This window comes from Hemitrygon akajei, chromosome 27, assembly GCF_048418815.1.
Source record: "Hemitrygon akajei chromosome 27, sHemAka1.3, whole genome shotgun sequence".
Taxonomy (NCBI): Eukaryota; Metazoa; Chordata; class Chondrichthyes; order Myliobatiformes; family Dasyatidae; genus Hemitrygon; species Hemitrygon akajei.
In genome coordinates, this window is record NC_133150.1 from 30,853,903 (window position 1) to 30,873,910 (window position 20,008).

Below are 20,008 nucleotides of genomic sequence, written 5' to 3' on the forward strand. Positions count from 1 at the left end.
TTTTCACAGCTTTCCTAATCTCCTTTAACTATGTTTTTAAAAAATTATTTATTGAGATAGAGCATGGAAGCGGCTCTTCCAGCCCTATGAGTCATGCCACCCAGCAACTCCTGATTTAACCCTGGCTTAATCATAACAATTTACAACGACCAATCAACCTACCAACCAGTACGCAGTTGTAACTGTGGGAGGAAACCCACTCTGTCACGGGGGGAACATACAAACTCCTTACAGACAGCGGTAGGAATTGAACTTGAGTCGCAGGTACTGTGAAGCATTGTGCCAACCACAATGCTACCATGCTTTTGTCGACTACAAGGGAAACTAATTATAGCATTCGTGTTTACCATGACCATTTTTGCTTTTTGGAGATGTGCAATAAATGCGTTTGTAGTACGTATTGCAACTTTAGATTTAAAAACAAACAAACTAAATTTAACAGACAACAACATCACAGCTCCCTTCTTTTTCAGCCCAAGTTGTTATTAGCTTGCATAAAACAATGTACAGATGCATTTGTTCTGTAGGGTCAATATATTAAGTTACACATCTTCAGCTTCACATTCTGTACAGAGCAAAGATCCCCTTGTTAAGTTGTTAAAATGAGTGATCCATCAACAACTGCTAAATGCTCTACTCAGTGAAAAGTTGAATGTTTTAGAAACTCCAGAAGCATGCATTCTTTTGCCTGGAGAGAGGACAGCCGTCTCCTGGTGCTGACAGCCCAAATGTGGATATCTGACTTCAACTCTACCATAATCTTGCACAACAAGAAAGATAACGGAGCCACTTTGGTACAAGTTTAATCACAGTCTGCTGCTCAGTCACAATCTGCACATACCTGCTGACAGACTGAACGTGTGTGAACAATGTCTCTATTAATGTGCATTCTGGAATTTATCCAGTTTGTTCACATTTTGCTTGAGAAATGTCATCTGTAAACTATTAAGTGATAGCAATGTTGTAATGAATACAAAAGCCACCAATTCTAGATATTTTTGTTATTACTGATGCATTCATTGCTGTATGAAATAGAGCCTGCCTTGAAAATAAATGGGATTAATGTAGGATTGTTGAAGATGGGTCGCTGGCGATCAACGTGGGCTCACTGGGCTGAAGGCCCATTTTCATGCTGTCCTTCCCTCCCTCCATGCACGACTTGTACATGTTTTGTGTAATTTATCGGATTTTCTATCAGTTTCTGAAGCTTTTATGCAAATTAATCTCACAAAAGACAAAGGAACAGATTTTGATGAGAAAATGATAAAGTTTGTCTATGTTCTGCGAGACATTGCCCAGAAAGATCTTTTGTCTGAGATATAGCCTTATTGCACAAAAACTAGATGGATATTCAGTGCATCATTAGGAGCACCTTTCAGCTGATACCAGAATATATACCCCCCCACTCCCCCAAGTACACTCACCATTATTATTCCATACAAGAAATAAATAAGGTTCTTACTGAATTTCCCTACATGTGCAATAATCTCAGGGCTAAGTAGCCTTTTAATTTTAATCAAATTTTTTTGAAAGATTAACAATTTAGTAATCAACTCCTATGAAAAGAAAATTAACATTATTAGCAGCTCTGTCTCTAGGATGGATAGCAGCTATTATTTTTATTAAAAAAATATGCTTGTGCCTCTAAAATGAATCTTGAAGCCAGAACCTTTAAAGTCAACTACCGGTTAATCTCTGGCGAACAAAACCTATAGATTATACTGGATATTTGTTCCAATCTCCAGCTGGAAGTGCTCTGTTGCTTCATCATCCAAATTTCAAGCTGTAGAGGCAGTAGACTCACATCCATCTTCAGTATTCAAGATAACCAAAAGGAACAAATGAAATTTTAAAAATTGCCAATGAGCCTTGACAGTATTATTCAGTATAATCAAAACTTGTTATTTACACATATGTATTTTTAACATGATTGCAAAGTTTAAGTTTATATATCACTCAAACTAAAAAAAATTGTTTGCACTGCATGCCTAGGTGCAAGATCTCCAACAACTAGTCACAACAGCCCTTGACAAATAATGGTAAACAGAAAATTAATCAATTCCACAGATGGCATCAGACAGTTAGTGGAGAAGAAAATACTTAAGCTATTTTAGTTAAAGTAGCACACCAAATCTGAAGAACAATATTTTAAGAAACTGATGAAAACTTATGGATAATATTAGCTGTCTCTCTTTCCACATATTCTGCCTGAACTTTTAGTATTGCGTTTTTATTATTGCAACAGTTTTCTTTTGGAACATATTAAATGATCAATTACTTCTGCACATTTGTACCTCATTTACAATTTAAAATACATTCTCAGGGACAAGAGCACTAGTGGAATTAGTACTGAGGGTTCTTTAGAGGGTTAAAGAAAGATGGAGAACTGAGAACAATACTGCACTGGGAACTGAGATCATGGTCCTCCAGCAGCAGACTTGCACAAGTGCATTAAAGTGATCTCATCAGCACGTGACTCAGGTGTTCAGTGAGCCGCAGAGATAAGCACGTTGGGTACAGCCATTCTGCACTGAGATGCGGAGCTCAAGAATGTGTCCTGACCAACACGGCAATTGTCTCATAGACTTTGTTACCAATCTCCTAATTCAGGAGAGCTGTGCCAAAGCAAACAGCATGGAAGATAACAGCTTCCATCCCATCTAACAGAAGGCAATGAATGTAATCACAGGATATGCATAGTCTGTCAATACATGGAGCAGCCCACACAAAATGCTGGAGGAACTTGGCTGGTGAGGTAGCATCTCTGGAAGGAAATGAATAGTCAAGAATGAAGAGTCTCAGTCTGAAACAGCGACTCTTTATTCCACTACATAGATGCCACCTGATCTGCTGAGTTCCTCCAGCATTGTGTCTACATCTGTGTTGCTCCAGATTTCCAGCATCTGCAGTATCTTGTCTCTACATGGAGCAACCACTGCAGTAATGGCACATACACACGACACCAGCCAAGATGCAATGTCCAGTTCTGATCACACTGCTTGCCCCAACCCAGCCAATCCCATTTTTTATAGGAAAAAATTATGCATTAAGTAGATATTAAGATACTAGAGCATGTAATTATTAAGAAAAAGGACATGCAGGAGCTTTTGGAAAACATCAAGTTGGATAAGTCACTGGGACTGGATGAGATGTACCCCAGGCTACTGTGCGAGGTGAAGGAGAAGACTGCTGAGCCTCTGCCGATGATTGTTGCATTATCAATGCAACGGGATGGGATAGGATGTTTATAGGATTTATAAACATCTGGGGAGGCATAATATGATTAGGAATAGTCAAGCAAGGCTTTGTGAAAGGCAGGTCATGCCTTACGAGCCTGATGAATTCTTTGAGGATGTGACTAAACACATTGATGATGATAGAGCAGTAGACATAGTGTACATGGATTTCAGCAAGGTATTTGACAAAGTACCCCATGCAAGGCTTATTGAGAAAGTAAGGAGGCATGGGATCCAAGGGGAAATTGCTTTGTGGATCCAGAATTGGCTTGCTCACAGAAGGCAAAGAGTGGTTGTACATGGGTCATTTTCTGCATGGGGGTCGGTCACCAGTGGTGTGCCTCAGGATTCTGTTCTGGAACCTCCTACTCTTTGTGATTTTTATAAATGACCTGGATGAAGAAGTGGAGGGATGGGTTAGTAAATTTGCTGATGACACAAAGGTTGGAGGGGCTGTGGATAGTGTGGGGGGCTGTCAGAGGTTAAAGCAGGACATTGATAGGATGCAAAAGTGGGATGAGAAGTGACAGATGGAGTTCAACCCAGGTAAGTGTGAGGTGGTTCATTTTGGTAGGTCAAATACAATAGCAGAATATAGTATTAATGGTAAGACTCTTGGCAGTGTGGACAATCAGAGGGATCTTGGGGTCTGAGTCCATAGGACACTCAAAGCTGCTGTGCAGGTTGACTTTGTGGTTAAGAACGCATACGGTGCATCGGCCTTTATTAATCGTGGGATTGAGTTTAGGAGCCGAGAGGGAATATAGGACGCTGGTCAAACCCCACTTGGAGTACTGTGCTCAGTTCTGGTCGCCTCACTATAGGAAGGATGTGGAAACCATAAAAAGGTTGCAGAAGATATTTACAAGGATGTTGCCTGGGTTGGGGAGCATGCCTTATGAGAATAGGTTGAGTGAACTCAGCCTTTTTTCCTTGGAGCGACGGTGGACGAGAGGTGACCTGATAGAGGTGTACAAGTTGATGAGAGGCACTGATCGTGTGGTTAGTCAGAGGCTTTTTCCAGGGTGAAATGGCTAGCATGAGAGGGCACAGTTTTAAGGTGCTTGGAAGTAGGTACAGAGGAGATATCAGGGGTATGTTTTTAAAAAAAAAAAATAACGCGGAGAGTGGTGGGTGTGTGGAATGGGCTGCCAGCAACGGTGGTGGAGACGGATATAATAGGGTATTTTAAGAGACTCGTGGACAGGTATATGGAGCTCAAAAAATAGAGGGTTATGGGTAACCCTAGGTAATTTCTCTGGTAAGGACATGTTCGGTACAGCTTGGTGGGCCGAAGGGCCTGTATTGTAGGTTTTCTATGTTTCTATATTACCTAGACAGTGAAGACTGCTGTGATGAAATTACTGTTCCATTGGTACAGGTGAAGGCAGCAGCAAATAGCACAAGCAGATATTTAGAGCCCAGGACCAAAAGTACAACGAATCAGCCCCTTTGGGGTTATCAATTTAATTTCTATATGAACAGCCAACCAGTGGCCCAAAAATCAGAAGAACATTTCTGAAAAGGATCTTCAGCAAATTCAAAGTGTGTTTTATGTTAAACAGTATTCTTGTGCAACCATACCAACTGTGAAGGGGATAAATATTAATCTTCCCATTTAGGTTCCAGTGCATCGGTAAAACCTGTAATAAACTGTCTGGACTTGCCCCAAATATCCTGAAAGCCACATGGTACTGTCTGGACATGATCCAAGGAGTTCTGACAGAGAGAATATTCTTTTGGGAGAACCTAGATCAAAATGTCACTGTTTAAATAAAGGGTAATACCCATGAAGCATTTTTGTTTTCATTCGAAGATAAATAAAACTATTTATTTAGAGATACAGTTCAGAATACGTCCCTCCAGCTTTTCTAACTGCACTGTCCCAGCAATCTCCAGTTCAACCCTAGCCTAATCACGAGACAATTTACAATGACAAAATTAACCAGTAAGTCTTTGAACTGTGGGAGGAAACTGGAGTATGCAGCGAAACCCCATGCATTCCACGGGGAGGATATACAGACTTCTTACAGAAACGCTGGGAATGAACTCCAAACTCCAATGCCCCAAGACGCAATAGCATTGAACTAACCGCAATGTTACCGTGGCTCCCAGTGAGCTCTTGGAACTTCATTTCTCAAAAAGGGGATGGAAACAAAGTATTTGAATATTTTAACACAGAGGTAGAACAACTCCTGGTAAGTTTGTAACATCTGTACAACGGGCTGAAATAATTGCAGATCTGGTTACTACTGCATACTGCCAATCAATAAAATACACCAACTGCAGCTTCATCTGCTATGAAATGCAGTGTTTGTAGAAATTACATCAATTAAAATTGCAATTACTATGAATGGATTCTAACTGCTGTCCTTAAAAGCAAATCATAACCGAAAATGTTGATGGAGCTATGCTCTCCAGTTGATTAGTTTCCAACCTGATTGCACATCATTAAACTTGAAAACTCTTAATGTTGTTTCAAGCATTAAAACGTGCAGACATTTATATTTAGTAATTCACTTCAGTTTAAGATGATCAAACCTTCTGTAATGCTTTAATCCAAAAATAATTCTATTAGGAGAAAAATAATTTCTAATTACCATCTTCTTGAAAAAGATTAAATTTCTTTTTGAGCAGTTATCCTTAAATACAGTAGTCAGCCCTCCTTATCCGTGAGGGATTGGTTCTGGGACCCCTCGCGGATACCAAAAAACGCAAATGCTCAAGTCCCTTATTCAACCTGTCTCAATGCGGTGGACCTGAGGACCCAGCGGAACCCCAGACCTTATTTAACGTCTCAGTGCGGTGGACATTAGGACCCAGTGGCGGAGCTTTGAATCCACAGTGTTTCTGTTCATGAAAATAATCATGATCACAATTGAAAATAAAGTGGAAATAATAAAACAATCGGAAAGGGGTGAAACACCATCGGTCAGTGTAAAAGCGTTAGGCTACGTCAGTCAATGATCGGAACAATTTTAAGGATAAAGTGAAAAAGACCCTGCCCCGATGAAGGCTGCAATTATTACTAAGCAACGCAGTGGTTTAATTATTGGGTTTTGGGGTTTTGAGTTCTTCATCCTCCACATCAACCTGGCATGAATGGAGAGCGCACTCGATAGCAGTCTGCCACTGGATCGAACTCGGGAACTTCCATTCCCGAGCCCGGCACTGAAACATGCGTTCTTTAGTGTTTTATGTGCATAGAAAGGTAAAATATATACTATATACCAAGACAAATGTTTGACTAACTGACGCTAAATAATATCGGATGTACCTATTCCGACTTACTTAGAGAACTTCCGATCTTTTTTGATCCCGATCCACAATAACCCACACACATCCTCCCGTATACTTTAAATCATCTCCAGATTACATATAATACCCAATACTTTGTAAATGCTATGTAGAATAGTTGTTATACTGCATTGTTTAGGGAATAATGACAAGAAAAATAAAGTCTGTACATGTTCAAACAACAAGTCCTGGAAGAGCACTTCCGGGGTTTTCTCACTTCGCGCTTGGTTGAATTTGCAGATGCAGAACTTGTGGATAAGGAGGGCTGACTCTATTTACATTCTCAACAGATTCAAAATAAATGTGCATTCTCAATAGGTATAGAAAACAATGCACCTACATGGAAAACTAGTAAAAAATGCTCTATGAACAGGGAAGAATAACAAGATGAGTGCATTTGAAATGAAGGATCTCCTTCAATATCCATGCACAGGCCACAGAATTGCAACTGCACCTAATGCACAAAAAAAAATCAAAGACCATTGCATCACAGAGGGGCTGCATTTTACAATTTCCCAAAATATCAACCCCACCCATCTCACTTTTCCCCAGTGAATCTCATGTTAAAAGTGGAGATATGTTCCTATGTGGTGTTTTCTCTCATATTAAGCCATTTTATCAGTGATGAAAAAAAAATGACCCAGTGACATTACATAACGCACCTGGGACAAACATTAGACTCAGGAAATGGACAAGGCTCACCAATTAGGAAAGGGTTTAGGAAGTGAGGATATCAGGAGGGAAAAAATGAGATTAGAGGATTGGTGTTCATGGGGAAAAGATCGTGTAGTAATTCTGGGGGTAATGGTTTAAAGCATGATGACTAGATCAAGTACAAGTAAAGCCCGAGAGATCAATTTAAGGGACATGTGCAAGGCATGCCATGACTAATGAAGCATCTAAGAAAATACCTTGCAGAAGAACAACATGTCAGAGCTGTGCTGAGACATTTGTTCAGTTGTCCTCTAACTGGAAAGAGCACAAAAGGAAACTTGGCTGTGACTGCCAACCCAGATGAAGTGGTGACATCATTCCCAAATCTTCAGCACCCTTCCCCAACAAACCCTGTTAAGAACAAATTTTATTCAACATCATAAAATGTTGAAAATGCAAGTTTGTTACCCAAACTGAAAGCTGGGGAGGGTGAATCAAATTACTACTGCACAAAGCATTCTGCAGGAGTAATCCTGTATCAAATTTCAGCTGAAGGCATTTCTGATCAGTTATAACTCCTGATTCTGATTGATAACCAAAGAAACAGCAGTACTGCAACCAACAGTGCTACAGAATACTGGCCTCAGTCAAACTACTTGCAGCTGCTTCAGAAATCTTCGTTCACAAACTGAGATGATCAGTGAAGTCTGCAATGCTTCATAAAATGGCACTGCAGAGATTTCCACCCTCACATTCCAGGATGTTAGTATGCGGAAAAAAGTTATACAACAACCAAGAAATACCAGGTTTACAAGAGCAGGTCCAAAGTTACACACTCTGAGTCCACAAAACATTCCCACTACTTCTAAGACACATCAGGAATGACATGAAGTTCTACCCACTCACCAGATGAATGAGTCCACAAACACCCAAACAATTCAATACCATCTTGGAGAAAGCACATTGCTAAACTTCCACACGCATTTGCTAAAACATCCAACACAAAGCAGCAGCACTGTGGACCTTCATGTACAAATCGTTTATATAACAAGCACTATAAATACTCACCAAAACTTATTTGTAAATTGTTTACAAACCCAAAATCTACACTACCACTGAAAACGAGTAAACAGATGTAAGCCACAATCTGCAGATTCTCCTTCAAGTCACACAATATTCTGACTTGGGAGAAATACCACCATACATCACAGGGACCCAGTCCCGGAATTCTCATTTGAACTGCACAGTGGTACAGCTTCAGCAAGGACTGCATTGGCTCAAGATGGCAGCACACCAGGACTTTCACAAATTCATTTTGCCTGTGAAATCCATTATCCGCACCCACGAATTAATAGGAGCTCCTACTAATACACGGCAGATTTGCCTTTTTCATTTTAAATTTCATGAAGACGGTCATCATACAACTATTAGAAGGGGGCTAGTGTTCTACAAAGCAAGAGACCTACTTAACACTGGCACTGGTAATATTTTCATACCATGCCAGCAATAAACTGCCTACTCTGGATGTACTAAATGATGAAGTTAAAGTAGGGTGGGATGAGTTTTGGCATGAGAGCTTAGGAGACCCAGGAAATAATTCTGAGAATTCACTGGAGTGGAGGCACAAGAGGTACTATTTTAACAACAAAGAACAACTAAATCAAAAAAATCTCACAAGATTTGCAAATTTATGAGATTATGAAATTTCAAAAAATATTCCCGCTGTTGTCTGTAAGGAGTTTGTGTGTTCTCCCTGTGACTGTGTGGGTTTCCTCCCATAGTGCAAAGATGTATCAGGTAGTAGGTCAATTGTCTTCCATATGATGCAGTGATGCAGCATGTTAGGACGCTCTCTACTACACGTCTGTCAGATATGAGCACAGATGCGCACAGTCCAGTTCAATTCAGCTTGGTCAGAAGGTAGAGGTATTGGTGAGCTTCATTAGTTGTAGAATGTGTTCTGGAACCTAGAAAGGTTGTGCGAGATGTGCACTCGCAGGAGTTTGAAACTGCTGTTTCCACTGCCGTGCTGTCGCTACGAAGAGTGTCAGAGATGTCACTTCTGAAGTCTATAACCATGTCCTTTGCCTTGTTGACATTAAGGGGCACCAGGCCTTAAGCTCTACCACCTCCCCTCTATAGGCCAACTCATCATAGTCGGTGATAACCCCACTACCGTCATCTCATTGGTGAACTTAACAATTACTTGTGTTTAGCCATGCAGTCATATGTGAGCAGAGTGTATGGGCAATGGGCTCAGCACACAGCAACATGGAGGGGCATCCATACTGAGGATGATGGGGAGGAAGGAGTGGTTTTGCATCCTATCTAAGGTAGGTCAGTTAGGAAGTCCAACTCCTACTCTTACTAAGGGGTAGGAGTTTGCTCAAGAGTCTGTGGGACAGTAGTGCTAAATGCTGAAATGAAATTCAGAAACAGCATTCTGACACAAGTGTCCTTGCTGTCTAGGTGTGTTAGGGCTAGATGCATGACAGATGCTATCTGTCATATAGCATATATGCTATATGGCTGGCATCTGTCACATTGGTGAGTATCCAGTGTAGCAGGAAAGGAGTTTTTGATGTGTGCCATTCAAAGCACTTCATGTTTATTGTCATCAGTGCCATTAGGTTGTAGTGGTTTCATTCTGAAAATGTAGAGTTCTTTCAATGGTGGCTGATTAAAGCACATGGGGATAGCAGTCTGGATTTGTGAAGTGCTGTAGATGTCCGTGAAGATTTCTCCTTGCTGCCCTAACAGCTGTTCTGTCTCCAGACTTAAAGGCAGCACCCCGGGCTTTTTGTAAGGAGTGCACATCAGCATTCAGACAGGGCACCTGTTTGGGCTGAGAGATAGTCGCTCTTGTGGTACAAGATGTGCAACCATGACATCAACAGCTTTGGACCCAAGTCAGTGGGAAAACAAGAAGAAAATAGGAGCAGGACTATGCCACTATATCCATCAAGTCCACCCTGTCATTCAACATGATTCTAGTTATTCTGCATCAGGCAAAACGCTGCAGAGTAGTTTTAACAATCCAATACTGTTTTTGCTTTTGCCTCACCTTTTCCCCTTGTATTCGGCATTCTCCATGAAGCACACACCCAGCGAATACAGGTATCCCCTGCTTTATGAATGTTCGCTTTACGCCACTTCGCTTTTACGAAAGACCTACATTAGTAACCTGTTTTCACATTACAAAGAGGATTTGCGCTTTTACAAAAAATTTTCCCATATAAATTAATGGTTCTTCACTTTACGCCATTTCGGCTTAAGAAAGGTTTCATAGGAACGCTCTACCTTTGTAAGTGGGGGGGGGGGCACCTGTATAACAATGTAACAAAAAATCTGTTTAATGTAGTCTGCTCAGGTTAACTTGCTTATTTCAAGAGGAAATACAAGCTGGAGGCATATTTCAATAACAATGTTTTAAACAAAACAGCTTAAAAGTTGTCATGTTTGTCCAACAATGATTTTTTTTATTTGGCTTGAATTCTGAATCAATAAATGACGACAGAATCAATAGTTCAATGCACATAACAGCAGAGGAAGATAAATTATTCACACCACAGACATTATGCAGGGAACAGGTGCTGAGAATATAGCCTTTGAGTGCTATCACTGAATTATTCACATAGTGGGAAGAGCTTAACATGTCTAGGAAATGCAAGCCTACAGATTTCAAGAGGCCTTCGTTTTTTCCAGCGTTCCAACATAAAGTTACAAATGTGTTGTTCCACTGATGCAGCTATACAGACGGCAAACCAGCGACTATATTTCATCAGGAGTTTGAGATGATTTAGTTCGTCACCCAAAAAACTTAAAAACTTCCGTAGATGTAATGTGCAGAGCATTTGACTGCTGCGTCACTTCTGGTATTTGGGGGGGGGGAGGGGTCTACTGCACAGCACCGAAAGTTGTAAAATTAGTCAGCTCCATCTTGGGTACTAGCCTCCATCGTATCCAAGATGCCTTCAAGGAGCGGTGCCTCAGAAAGGCAGTGTCCATTAAGGACCCCCATCACCCAGGCTATGCCCTCTCCTGGAAGACACACACTCAGTGATTCAGGAACAGCTTCTTCCCCTCTGCCATCCGATTTCTAAATAGGCATTGAATCCATAAACACTACCTTGTGGCGACCCACTTCCCAGCGGACTCGAACCGGCTCACAAAGTGGCGCGCCCCGGCATTGAGGCCGGTCCCAAAGAGGGCGCCAAGCCTGCTTCACCAGCAAGGGGAAAAGCCCGCGCGCGGGACGGCACTGTGAATACGCACCCCCTACAGCATTCCCGCCCGGGGAGGGCGGATCAGGAAGGCTTTAAAGTGAGGCTGCGAAGTTTGAATAAACCTCTTTTGCAACTGCAGCTCACCGACTGCCTGTCGTTATTTCAGCGCTGCGTGTAGCACACCGCTACAATTGGTGACCCCGACGGCCCAAACGATTTTGGACCGGAGATGAACGACGCCGCATCTGTTCATGTGGTTTCGTTAAAACTGCCAAGCTTCTGGACGCTGCAACCTCACCTATGGTTCCAGCAAGCAGAAGCCCAATTCCACATTCGGCACATAACCTTGGATGCCACACGTTACTACTACGTGGTGAGCTCCCTCGACCAGGAGGCAGCCGCCCAGGTTGAGGAGTTCATACAGTCACCCCCGGAGGACGGCAAATACACAGAATTCAAAGCCTTGTTCATAAGGACTTTCGGACTCTCACGGTGCGAGCGAGCTGCCCGCTTACTGCACATGGATGGTTTGGGGGACAGGCCACCGTCGGCTTTGATGAACGAGATGCTGTCCCTGGCCGGAGGTCACAAGCCCTGCCTCATGTTTGAGCAGGTGTTCCTGGAGCAGCTGCCTGAGGACACACACCTGCTGCTGTCCGACGCGGATTTCAGCGACCCCCGGAAGGTGATGGCCCGGGCAGACGTGCTGTGGAAAGCCAAGGAGGAGAGTGGGACGTCCGTCGCACAGGTCACCAGGCCACGCTCCTAGCAGCAAACCAGACCAGGCCCAGCCGCAGAGCCCACTAACCCCAGAGGCAAGGGTGAGGAGACCAACGAACAATGGTGCTTCTACCACCAGCGGTGGGGCGCAGAAGCCCGCAGCTGTAGCCCGCCCTGCAAGTTCCCGGGAAACGCCAGGGCCAGCCGCCGTTGATGGCAATGGCGGCTGGCCATCGGGATAGCCTCCTGTATGTCTGGGACAAGCAGTCAGGATGCCGCTTTTTGGTCGACACTGGAGCCGAGATCAGCGTCTTACCTCCGACGAGTTACGACACCCGCAACAGAGAACCGGGCCCCACCCTGAGGGCCGCCGAACGGCAGCACAGTAAGGACCTACGGCACCCGTACAGTGCGGCTACAGTTTGGCTCCACCCGGTTTACGTGGAACTTCACACTGGCTGCCGTAGCCCAACCGCTTCTGGGAGTGGATTTTTTGCAAGCTCACAGCCTACTGGTCGACCTGCCCAGGAAGAGACTGGTTCACACCGAGACCTTTCAAACGTTCTCCCTGGGTGAAGCCCAGTTGCCAGCCCCACACCTAGACTCCATAACGCTGTCCGACAACGACTTCACCAGAGTCCTGGCGGATTTCCCATCGGTTCTGGCACCGCAGTTCACGGCAGCCATTCCCAGACACAGCGTACAGCACCACATCCCGACACAAGGACCACCTCTCCACGCCCGTGCTCAAAGGTTTCCTCCGGACAAGCTCCAACTGGCAAAGGAGGAGTTCAAGAGGATGGAGGAATTAGGGATCATACGGCGGTCCGACAGCCCATGGGCCTCCCCCCGCATATGGTGCCCAAAGTGACAGGGGGCTGGAGACCATGCTGCGACTACCGCAGGCTGAACGAGGCTACAACACTGGACCGTTACCCTGTAACGGACTTTGCATTCAGGACTTTGCAGCAAACCTGCACGGTGCACGGATCTTCTCCAAGGTAGACCTCGTCCGGGGATACCATCAAATCCCGATGCATCCGGACGACGTCCCTAAAACGGCACTCATCACCCCGTTCGGCCTTTTCGAGTTCCTCCGCATGCCATTCGGCCTAAAGAATGCCACACAGACATTTCAGCGGTTAATGGATGTGGTGGGACGCGACCTGGACTTTGCTTTCATCTATTTGGACGACATCCTCATAGCCAGCAGCAGTCATCAGGAGCATCTGTCCCACCTCTGTCAACTCTACGCCCGACTGAGCGAATACAGCCTGACAATCAACCCGGCCAAATGCCAGTTCGGGCTCGACACCATCGACTTCCTGGGCCACAAGATTACTAAAGACGGGGCAACCCCTCTGCCCACCAAGGTAGATGCGGTCCGTCATTCCCCCTGACCCAACACAATCAAAGGCCTTCAGGAATTCGTGGGTATGGTGAATTTCTACCACCGCTTCCTCCCTTCAGTTGCCTGATTCATGCGCCCCCTGTTCGCCCTGATGTCGGGTAAGGGCAAGTACATTACCTGGGACGAGGAGCCCGCCACCGCTTTCATTAAAACCAAAGAAGCCTTGGTAAAGGCCGCGATGCTAGTGCACCCCAGAACGGATGTCCCTACCGTCCTCACAGTGGACGCATCTAACACAGCAGTCGGTGGAGTGCTGGAACAACTCATCGAGGGTCACTGGCAACCCCTGGCGTTTTTCAGCAAACACCTACGACCACCCGAGCTCAAATACAGTGCTTTCGACTGGGAACTGTAGGCGCTATACCTGGCAATCCGGCATTTCAGGTAATTCTTAAAAGGTAGGCCCTTCACCGCGTTCATGGACCACAAACCTCTTACCTTTGCGTTCACGAAAGCATCCGACCCCTGGTCGTCCCGCCAGCAGCGACATTTGTCCTACATCTCCAAATACACGACGGATGTCCGGCATGTCTCAGGAAAGGACAATGTCATGGCGGACGCCCTCTCCTGCCCTAACATCCAAGCCCTGTCCCAGAGGGTAGAATATGAAGCGCTGGCGGAGGCGCAGCAGGCAGACGAGGAGATCCCTAGTTACAGGACTGCAGTCTCCGGTTTGCAGCTCCAGGACCTCCCCATAGGCCCAGGTGAGAGGACCCTACTCTGTGACGTCACCACCGGCCAACCCCACCCCGTCGTCCCAGCAGCCTGGCAGCTGCGCATTTTCAATTCCATTCACAACTTAGCGCACCCCTCCATCAGGTCAACCGTCCGGATGGTAGCCAACAGGTTCGTTGGGCACGGACTCCGCAAGCAGGTCAGTGAATGGGCCAAAATGTGCACGCACTGCCAAACAGCCAAGGTGCAGCAGCACACCAAAGCCCCACCGCAGCAGTTCCACCCCACCCGCCGGCGTTTCGACCACATTCATGTGGATATCGTGGGCCACCTGCCAGTGTCGCGAGGAGCGTGGCACCTCCTGACTATCGTGGACCGGTTCACAAGATGGCCAGAGGCGGTCTCACTCACCGACACCACCTCCGAATCTTGTGCCTGAGCACTGATTGCAACCTGGGTATCTCACTTTGGTGTACCGGCCCACATTACCTCTGACAGAGGCACCCAGTTCACCTCCAGCCTATGGTCAGCTATGGCCAGCCTTTTGGGGACACAGCTGCACCACACAACTGCCTACCACCCACAGTCGAATGGACAAGTGGAGCGTTTCCACCGTCACCTGAAGTCGGCTCTCATGGCCCACCTCAAAGGGCCTAACTGGGTGGACGAGCTTCCCTGGGTCCTGCTCAGAATCCGCACGGCGCCCAAAGAGGAGCTGCACACCTCGTTGGCCGAGTTGGTGTACGGCGCACCCCTGGTCGTCCCAGTAGAGTTCATACCAGCCCCAAAGGGGCAAGAGGAAGAATCCGCAGCAGTCCTGGGCAGACTATGCGAGAGGCTCGGTAACCTGGCCCCCATACCCACTTCACAGCATGGGCAGAACCTGACCTGCGTACCCAAAGACCTGCAAAACTGTAAGTTTGTTTTTGTACGACGGGGGCGGATATTGGGCACTGCTACAGCGGCCCTACGAGGGGCCGTTTATGGTGATCAGAAACAACGGTTCCACATTCGTGCTGGACACTGGGGGGAAAGAGGAGGTTTTCACAGTGGACCAACTCAAACCGGCCCATGTGGACTTGGCGCAGCTGGTCGAGATTCAGGCACCACGGCGCAGAGGCAGACCTCCCAAACAGAGTCCGACCCAGACTGAGGACATTGGGGGGTGTATCGCCGGTTCTGGGGGGGGGAGGGGAGAGAGAGTTATGTGGTGACCCACTTCCCAGAGCACTCGAACCGGCTCACAGAGTGGCGCGCATTGAGGCCAGTCCCAAACAGGGCGCCAAGCCTGCTTCACCAGCAAGGGGAAAAGCCCGCGCGCAGGACGGGATTGTGAATACGCGCCCCCTACAGCATTCCCGCCCGGGGAGGACGAATCAGGAAGGCTTTAAAGCAAGGCCGCGAAGTTTGAATAAACCTCTTTTGCAACTGCAGCTCACTGACTGCGTGTCGTTATTTCAGCGCTGCGTGTAGCACACCACTACCTCACTTTTTAAAAATATTACTTGTTTTGCACTTTTTAAATCTATTTAACATACTTAGATACTTACTGTAATTGCTTTACATTTTTTCTTTCTATATTATGTATTGCACTGTGCTGCTGCTAAGTTAATAAAATTCACAATACATGCCAGTGCTAATAAACCTGATTCTGATTCTAACTTCCTTTTCAGAGTTGAGCTTTTGAAACACCTACACAACCTGGCATTTTTGCAGTGTGAACTAAAGTCTCAAAGGCACAATTCTGTTGCAGCATAGTGGCCAAAATGGATTCTGGGCCAGAGAATGGGGAATGAACCAATGCATGGCCATTGCTGAAGTGGACTTGGAGGCGATTTGATGCAGCAGAACTGAAGCAAGGAGAGGCAGAGCCTAGCCCAGGCCTGAGAGTAAAGAAAAACCTGAGGCTTAATCGATTTAAGAATTGGAAATGTCAAGTAGGGGCCCAATCAAGGTGGCAGGGACCAGGCCCAAGAGCACATCAGAGCAGCAGGACCCAAGTGTGAGAGTGAGGATCGACCTGATTTTTGGATGATTAAGTGCCGGGCCAGATTGAGAAAGTCACGGCGTCAAGGCCGGAGGCAAGGGATGGGCTGGTTCAACTCACTGCTCCACGATGATTACTCAGCTCTGCACTGAACTGAAGCTGTGGCCTGCTCTTGAATCAGCAATAGGTTTATGTCTGTAGACAGATTCCCTTTAGTAAACTGCAGTCCTGAATGCTATTTTCTTACTTATATTGTTTGTATGATTTTTTTCCCTCTCTGCACATTGGATGTTTGATGGTCTTTTTTTTTCAAAAAAAAAGGTTCTATTTGGTGTCTTTGTTTTGTGGCTGCGTGCAAGGAGACAAGTCACAAGGTTGTACAAAATATACATACTTTGATAATAAATGTACTTTGAATTTTGATATATTAAGATGTAATAGCTGTTATGAAATAAAGATTTACATTTCTATGGTTTAATATTCATAGTACAGCAAAATCCTTTATACTCCATTTTCCCTACCATTGAAAACATATAATCAATGTCATAACAAGTTTAATTACATATGAAAACAGGACTGGAATTGTTTTTTTTAAAAAAGTTCATCAGTTTTATAAACACAAGAGGCTCTGCAGATGCTGAAACACAAAATGGAGTAATTCAGTAAGTCAGGCAGCTTCGATGGAGGATTATAAACAGTCGGCGTTTGGCGTCAAGAACCTTAATCAGGACTGGAAAGGAAGGGGGAAAAGGTCAGAATAGGGAGGGGAAGAAGGAAAGGAGTACAAGACGGGCTAGAGCTCATACTCTTCAGTTTTACCATTAAAACAGAAATCATTTTCTAATTCTTCTGCACAGCAAGCTATTTACCTATGTGACAGTGAAGTCACTTGGAATCAGCTAGTTCTGGTGTTTTGGAGACTGTCACATCACAGTTGCAGGTTAGACATAAGATTGGAGAATGTACCATGATGAGGCTCAAATTGTGATGTGAGAGGCATTTTGACTGGGTCTTGAGTCACCAGAAAACTGTTGCAAATAGAATAACTTCAATCCAATAAAATGAACAGAGTGCAACGGTATTGTAATCACTGTATATTTAGTTTTGAAAGAGCCACACTTTCTTGTGAATAAAAACTATAACCAATGTTTTAACTTGCTAAGAATTTAAGACGCTTTCCAAAGAAAATCAGGGCCTTATCTTTACTGTCATCCAAATATTACTCAAAGGTGTTTACTAAGGAGATCTCACTAAGCATCTACCATTAAATCCAACACTTAAACTAGCACAGTGAAAACTAAAATGATTGGTGAAACAATATTCCACCCCAACAGAGATGCCAAATTACCTTTCACCAGAGTATATGACACCCAAAAATAGTACTTTGCAACAACCTTTTATGACAGAATGAATAGGATCTAGTCCACTAATCAAACAAAAGACTGAAATCCAACCCTACACTAACTGGGTAGAACCAGACAGTTAATAATCAATTTGAGTACTACCACTTGGCCAGTAATGGCAGTTTAACCATTCTGGCTGCCCTCTTACGTGGGTTTGAAGATTCCTAAAGCCAGGCTGAGGAGAATAGCTAGTTAATTTTATACTCAGTCACTTAAACAGGTCACTTGTCTCACTCAGTTTCTGGAACATTGCTGTCAAGACATTGGCTGCCTCATTTCCTACATAATGACACGGATCACAATTCCAAGGTAATTTATAAACTTCTTGTAAAACAAGTTGTGATATCTTGATATCTGAATGGCACTAAATGCATAAAAATTAAGCAGATGGATGGCTTTGTGATGAACAAAATAATCTAAGTGACCCAAACAAATATTACAGATCCTCCAGCTTTACTTCAAAATATATGCAATCCATTTTGTAGCTTGCAAACAGCAATGGACTGATAAAAGAATTCACTGTCAGAAAGCATTTACATACATCTGCATTATCCAAGATTTACCTTCAAGAGTACCATGACCTTGTTGTGGTTTGGAGGCTTGCGTGCCTCAATGACTGCTGGAGCCAGAGTTTTGTGCTTTGCTCTTGGTAGGGTCACCTATGCCAAATTGGTCAAAGAGTAGAGGACAGCATGGTCCACCAGTCCTTCAGATTTGGAGGTTCAGCTCAGGACAAACAACCCTGACTAGTAAAACAAAATTGTTACGGAAAAAGCAATGAAGAATCCTTCTACATCTGAGTGTGATGATACTCCTAAGTATCCACCCGAGACTTCATGATTGATAGTAGTGAAAGCCAAGAGGAAGGAAGCCCTGAACACTGTCAGAGATAGAGGATCTTCACTGCTGCTCTAAACACCCACAACATAAAAGACAGCAAGTTTCAAGATTCAAGATTATTTAATGTCATTTCCAGTGCACAAGTGTAAAGGGGAACCAAATATTTGTTTCTCCAGACCTGATGTAGTACAAAAGGAAAGATAAAATAAATTAAAAACACAATAAATATAAATATTGTAGATTTCGCACTACAGTGCGCACCTGATTAAAAGCCGCTGGCTCTAATTTTAGAAAGAAAATCAATTTTGTACTTGTACAAGCCGCACCGGATTTTAGGCCGCAGGTGTCCCACGTTGTAATATGAGATATTTACACAGAAAGATATTACACGTGAGGATTTTTTAACTTTTAATTAAATCCATATGGTAACATAAACAAATACATATTGCAAATGCTTTTTTTCAAACCGTGCCTGTAACACGGCTACTTTTAAATATACATACGTATCGGTAACACACAAATTACGTTGCGTATACATTCCAATATCTCCTAACGACTGGTAAAAAAATATATACTGCAGCCTACCAGGAAAAGTTATTGATCGCCTTTAACTTAAAAGCAGCGTTTCGCGCTCGTCTAATGCCCCCACCTTCCCGTTTATCGCAAACCGGTATTTCCCACAAGATGCGGCGAAACCGGATGTGACGTCATAGTATCCCGGGATGTAGTACTTTTAACTTTAACTAGAAAATACTAACAAATGAATTACTAAGCGAAAATATTATAAACTAAATAACTGCCATAAAGGCAGCACAATGCTTTTCTTCGAGTGTTTTCCATGTTGATGAGGGCGAGTACAAATGACTGATTTACAATAATTTAATTGTGAAAGTGCGCTTGATTTATCGTACAATTTCATTGGACCTCTGTGAACTACTCATCAATTTTATTGGTCTACTGTTACGAGGCAAAATGTTTTTGGCGGCATGAAAAAAAACCATGCATTAGCCGCACCGTAGTAAAGGCCGCAGTGTTCAAAGCTGTTCAAAATGTGGGAAAAAAGTAGCGGCTTATAATCCGACATCTACGGTACATAGATTGACTGTATGTCCATAAAGTGACACTAGGAACAGGAGTGTCTGTACACAATGTGATTGACAGGAAGTTATACAATAGTGCTGGTGGGGGTTATGGAGGAGTGGATCACTAAATGCAAGTGTATTTTCTTCAATTTACAGGCCACAATAATTCTAGAAAAGTTTTTCTCTTCAAGGGATACTAGTTACTGCTTTTGCTGTAGATCACAGCAACAGATCAATGTCTCATAGTTCACACCTACAATATATGCAAAACATCACAAAAGTTGGAAGAGAACAAATGCAACTCACTCCCCATATGTTCAAAACAGTATCATTGATGCTAAGTGAACAGGCACAGAGAGAAGAGAAAATGCTTCCTTTGTCTGCTTTCATCAATTTTATGCATTGCATCGCATCACAATTGCACCTAATGTGCAGCTTACTTGCAAACCCCAAATAAAATCACCATTCAATCAGCTG

The 20,008-nt window shown here is 44.1% G+C and overlaps 1 protein-coding gene across 1 annotated transcript in view; it reads right to left on the reverse strand.

The window, feature by feature from the left end:
* lrig2 (leucine-rich repeats and immunoglobulin-like domains 2) overlaps positions 1 to 20,008 on the reverse strand; it is an 83,707-nt gene that overhangs the window by 48,541 nt on the left and 15,158 nt on the right. The window lies entirely within an intron of this gene.